General features: G+C 45.3%; 1 pseudogene; it reads left to right on the top strand.

Annotated features, from left to right (window-relative positions):
* Positions 1–422: 422 nt before the first annotated feature.
* LOC123153985 (disease resistance protein RGA5-like) lies at positions 423–5,662 on the top strand (annotated as a pseudogene).
* Positions 5,663–5,893: the final 231 nt, after the last annotated feature.

The following is a 5,893-nucleotide window of genomic DNA, read 5'->3' as shown; positions in this document are numbered from 1 at the left end:
GTCCTAGTACTTGCATTTATCGTGGATTTATTTTAAAAATTTCCACGATGCCTTTCAGTGGGAGGAGACGTTCCCGTCGACTATGAGGTGCCTACGGTGACTTTGTAAAATCTCAAGATGATATGCCGGCTCAGTCTTTCGGAGGTGCTCATAAAAGAAAAAAAAGTTTAATTTCAGCAAAACAAGATAGCATAAAATGCTCGCACGGCTCGTTTTCCCCTTCGGTTCGATAGACACACACAAAAAAAAAACTCGGTGCAGAGGCGCCTCCTCCCCAGCCCCGGCCCCGGCAGCTGGCCGCCGGCCGCCCCGCGCTATCCATCCCCACCGCCGCTCGTACTGACTTCATAGGTGTAATGCCAGCAGGCGTTTAGTGCATATGAAAAAGTTTAGAGCTAGCCAGATCCAATCTTCAACTCCGTATGGATCCGGCAACGGGGGCAATCGACAGCCTGCTCCCCAAGCTGGAGGAGCTGCGGCGCAGCGGCAAGCTGAGGAAGAGCGCCAGGGAAGAAGTGATTTTCCTGCAAGAGAAGCTGTCGGGCATAAAGCGTGCCTTCAGCGATGCGGATCCGCTCAGCCAGCGAATCAAGGAATGGCTCAGGCAAGCGAGGCCCCTGAGCTACGGCATCGAGCACGTCGTCGACAAGTTCGAGGCTCGCCGGCTCAAGGCTGCCCATCCGCCGGCCGCCGCCCGCTATCAACTCCTCCGCAAGATCAGATCCCCGATGGCGATTGCCAAGGCTTCCGGTCAATTCGCCAAGGACATCCAAGGATACAGGGACTGTATCATGGCATTGGACATTCAGCTCATCAGCCCTAAAGTTCCGGCAACAGGGGTAATCGACAGCCTGCTCCCGAAGCTAAACAAGCTACTCATCACCCGCAAACTGTGGAAGAAAGCGAGGAAAGAAGTGGTTTTTCTGCAAGAGAAGCTGACCAGTATACAGCATGCCTTTGCCAAGATCGACAAGCCGTTAGATCAATTCAGCGTGCAAATGAAGGAATGGATCAAGCAATGTAAGGTCCTGAGCTACGACATCGAGCACGTCGTCCATGAGTTCATGGCTCATGGGCTGAGGTCTGTCGATCCGCCGGCCTCTGATCGCAACAAACTCATTGCTAGGGTAAAATTCAAGATGGTCAATCCCAATGCTTCCCGTCAATTCGCCAAGAGCATCCAAAGCTACAGGGACCGTATCATGGAACTAGACATTCAACTCATCATCCATATGGGTCTGGCAGAGGGGGCAATGGACAGCCTGCTCCCGAAGCTGGACGAGCTGCTCATCAGCGGCAAGCTGCGGAAGCAAGCAAAGAATGAAGTGGTTTTTCTGCAGGAGAAGCTAACCAGGATACAGCTTGCCTTCGAGGGGGTGGAGAACATGCCGGGGGATCAGCTCAGCGTACGAATCAAGGAAAGGGCCAGGCGAGCGAGGGCACTGAGCTACGACATTGAGCATGTCGTTGACAAGTTCATGGCTCATCGGCCGAGGGCTGCTGATCGCCATAAACTCATTGGCAGGATCAGATTGAAGATGGCGGTTGCCAAGGCTTCCGGTCAATTCGCCAAGGACATCCAAAGCTACAGGGACCGTGTCATGGAATTGGACATTGCTCCTTCAAGTCCGAGTCGGAGTTCGACTCCAACGCATGACGATTTCTCCAACACCGCTGTTCCGATTCCAAGTCCGAGGCATGACACTGCCATCGCTGCCAATGACTATGACGGCACAGTCGACGAGCTTGTTGACCCTGATGTACTAGTCAAAAAGATCAATGAACACGGGGAGGGAATCACATCCAACAGGCAGCCCATGATCGCTTCAATTCTGGGAGGTGCAGTCATGGGCAAAACAAAACTTGTGGACCAGGTGTACCAGGAGCTTAACTCGCTATTCGAGTGTACAGCTTGGGTCACTGTGTCTCAGGAGCCTGACATAAAAAACGTGTTGTGGAACATCCTCTGTCAGATAAGCCTACAAGATGATGCCACTTTTGGATCGCTCACTGTAAAAGAAACCATCGATGAGATCAGGAAAGCCCTCAACAATAAGAGGTATTATTATTATTGCAAGCATTTTTACACTTCACAAATCATGCATACCGACCTTGACATTTCCACCAAATAGTATGGACTTCAATTGGGAAATTTCAACTCATGTACATTTTTCCTCCAATTTTTGTAATTGCAGTAGTTGTGAACCTGTCCATTTGTTTAACAAATTAAGCTAACCAAAAGTAGCTCGACCTAACGAGGTTATCGTTAGTCATAACCCACTAATAATATTCATCAATTTCTTTCCACAAAGGAAAGTCATTAGTTTCTTTCAGGTACGTACTTACATATTGGTATTGCAGTTTGAATATAGTACTCCTAAACTATGTGAAAAAACTGATTTATTAGGATTACTGATGCAAAGTTCTACATTAGCAAAGTTCGGTGGTTCTCAGCTCAACTCCTTCATACTCAAACTACATTTTGATAACTACTCCCTCCGTCCCAAAATAAGTGTCTCAGCTTAAGACACTTATTTTGGGACGGAGGGAGTATATATCATCATCATATATGATTTATAACTTTCAGACACATTATTACATTAGGTACTTCATTGTAGTTGAAGATTTGTGGGATATTACAGAACGGGAAATTATCAAGTGTGCTCTGATTGAAAATAGCAAAGGCAGCGCAATCCTGATGACAAGCCACAGAGTTTCTGTCGCTCGATTCCCTGGTGTTAAGATTTACCATGTGGGGCCTCTTTCAGAAAATTCATCTAGAGAACTATTTGGTTCAGGAGACAAATATCCTCCTGATTTGGTAACCATGCCTGAAAAGATTGTAAAAAGATCCAGTGTTATACCATCAGCTATCAGCAATGCAGCTAACTTGCCAGCAGCTGAAGCAAAGGAAAGCCGGCGTACAATGCTTGACTCTAGTAATTCAGAGGATTCGTATGATGCCGGAATGACTTCGCAGCAGCTAGGAGAGGACAACCTCAGTGAGCTCATGAGGAGAAATTTAACTGATGCAGCTCTATCTTGCCGTGTGGAAGTCATGGAGCACGAGTCAACAGTCTCATTGTCAGCAGAAGATAACTCGGTTACCATATTAAATAAGCAGGAAGAACAACCTTTGCCAGAAACAGTTGGCCGGCTAACCAACCAGGGGCACAATGCAGACCTTCCACAGGAGCAACTATTTGGTGCAGGAGATAACTCTCCTCCTGATTTGGTTGGCATACCCGAAAAAAATTCTGAAGAATGTAGTAGTACACCATGAGCTACCAACAATGCAGCCAACTTGCTAGTAGGCGAGGCAGAGGAAGACCAGCATACAATGCCTGAGTCCAGCAATTCAGAAGATCCGAACGCTATGGGAGGCAAAAATCTCCCTTACACTGTTCTACATGAGCATCTCAAATCTTGCTTGTTGTATTTAAGCATGTTCCGGAATGGTTATGAGATCAGTGTAGACCGCTTGATATCAGGCTGGATTGCTGAGGGTTACATTCCTGAACATGCTGCTGGTGAGGAGTGCCTCAGTGAGCTCATAGAGAGAAATTTAATTGAAGCAGTGAAGATCGATTCAGATGGCAAGGCTCTATGGTGTTTGAACGACAAAGGGCGCGAGTTGATCGCCTCATTTTCAGCAGAAGAAAACTCGGTTACCATATTAAAAAAGCGGCAAGGCAAATCTTTGCCGCAAAAGATTGGCCGGCTAGCCATCCAGGGTCTTGATGTAGACCTCGCACAAGAGCAAGTATCCATTGTGAGGTCTCTTATTGTCTCCAATGATGCCAATTCGTTGAATGATGAAAGCAGTGGTGCTCTCTGCTCTAAAACAATCAGTGGTGCTAATTTGAGGCCATTCCTCTCAAGGTTTGAGAATTTACGTGTTTTGGAGTTGGGGGGCTGTGGTTCTTTGCAAAATGATCATCTTGATGGTATCAAGAATTTGCTTCTTTTGAAATATCTGGTAATAGGAGGTGGTATCACTGGCATCCCAAAAAATATTGACTCTCTGGTATTTTTGCAAACACTGGATTTAAGGGCAACTAGGGTGGAAGAATTGCCTGGGACTATTGTTCGGGCTAGGCAATTGAAATGTCTGCGTGTTAATGGACGCACCAAGATGCCACGTGGGATTGGGAAAATGGTAGCTTTGCAAGAGCTGGGGGACATGAATATCAGTAACGCAGAGTTGCTGAAAGAGCTAAGCGACCTGACCAACTTGACGATTCTTAGAATTGTGATATGGTCATGGGATGATGGTTATAAGGACGCACTGCTCGATTATCTAGGCTCACTAAGCAAGAAAAATCTGAAGAGCCTATCTATTTTTACTTGCTGTTCCCTACATATCTTTGGCGGGTTGAAGGCTGAAGATGCCTCTAAAAGCCTCCAAAAGCTTGAGATAAGGTGCAGCGCATTCCTTTCATTGACAGCCTCTCCTGTTTATCCGTCGAGGTCTACAAGCTATCACAGGAGATCATTAATATCCTTGGGGAAATGAAGAATCTTCTTGCCCTCTCCCTGAAGTCAAAGCAAGCCCCAGTGGGCACCTTCACCAACGCTGGGTTCGGAAGTCTAACAAGCTTCAGCTTTGTGACCAGTGCTGTAGGGAAGATATTTGAACCAGGGGCTATGGAAAAAGTTGAAAGGCTTCATCTTTCGTTTCAAGCATCACGTGCCGAAAATGGTTTCGATTTTGGATTGCAGTACCTGTCTTCCCTGAAATACGCACGTGTTGAAATACTATGTTTCAATGCCAATCTTGAGATGGTGGAGAAAGCAAGGAAAGCTATTGAGAAAGCAATAGACGATGGTCGCAGGCCAGGGTCAAAAGACCCAAAACTTGATTTTGTGTTACTCGATAAGGTAACTTTACTTTTTTGATACTCGTTCATGAATAATGATGACATCCCCAATTCACAGCGACTTTTATTTGTCAAATACGATACATTCTTTTTTTTTCATCTTCATGTTTAGTTTGGTAGCCACTAATATTGCCTGCTGTTGGGACACATTGAACAGATAGAAACTGAAACTCAAGCAGAGCAAGACACTAACCAGCAAAATCAGCATAGTTCTCCAAGCACATCGACCTCAGCAAGCAAGAAAAAAGTTGTGAGTGGTCTTCTTCATTTAGTATTTGCAAAGCTACACGGGAAATGTTGTATGAAACATTTTATCATTACTTTGAAAGGAAAAAAAATCATGCACTTTAATTTGAAGCCATCTTGTGTGCACTAGTATTACTCAACAACTGAAGAGAATACGCAGTATAGTTCCCTCACTTGTCGCGACTTCACTCACTGTATTCTCAACCATCGCCTTGGCGGTAATTTTCTGTATTTCAGCCAAGCAGACCCGCACAGTTTTGTGACCGGTGTGGTGCCGAATTTTCAAGCGCCGAATACCAGTTCTGCCCAGGATGTGGCACCAGGAGGCTTACTGTGCAGAAGAAATGAAGCCCTCGACGAACAGAGTAAAACAAGGAAGAAAAGATGGCCGTGGAGAAAGGACTAAGCATGTTTTTAGCTGTTGCTACAAAGGCTTGCATCTTCTCCTTTTAGATTAGATTAGATTAGAAAGGCTTGTATCTGTAAACATCTGTTGTACTCTCCCTAGGTCACTCGGTTTTGTTTTACTGAATTCATTCAAGCTTGATTGATACAGAGACAATCTATGGATTGATTTGGACAAGCTAACCGCGTTATAAAAAACTGTCTCCGTACGAACTTAGTATTATCTAATTCGTAAGTTTTTTTTACATTTTTTTGTGTGTGCGCACAATTTCAACATTAGATTGACGATCATCAGTGTTTACTGAGGTTTAACTTATTATCGAGCAAGTGAGAATAAGAAAATATGTTACGATGGCAAGTTC

This window comes from Triticum aestivum, chromosome 7A, assembly GCF_018294505.1.
Source record: "Triticum aestivum cultivar Chinese Spring chromosome 7A, IWGSC CS RefSeq v2.1, whole genome shotgun sequence".
NCBI classification, from domain to species: domain Eukaryota; kingdom Viridiplantae; phylum Streptophyta; class Magnoliopsida; order Poales; family Poaceae; genus Triticum; species Triticum aestivum.
The sequence above is the reverse complement of the archived record's forward strand: the minus strand, read 5'-3'. Positions and strand labels throughout refer to the sequence as shown.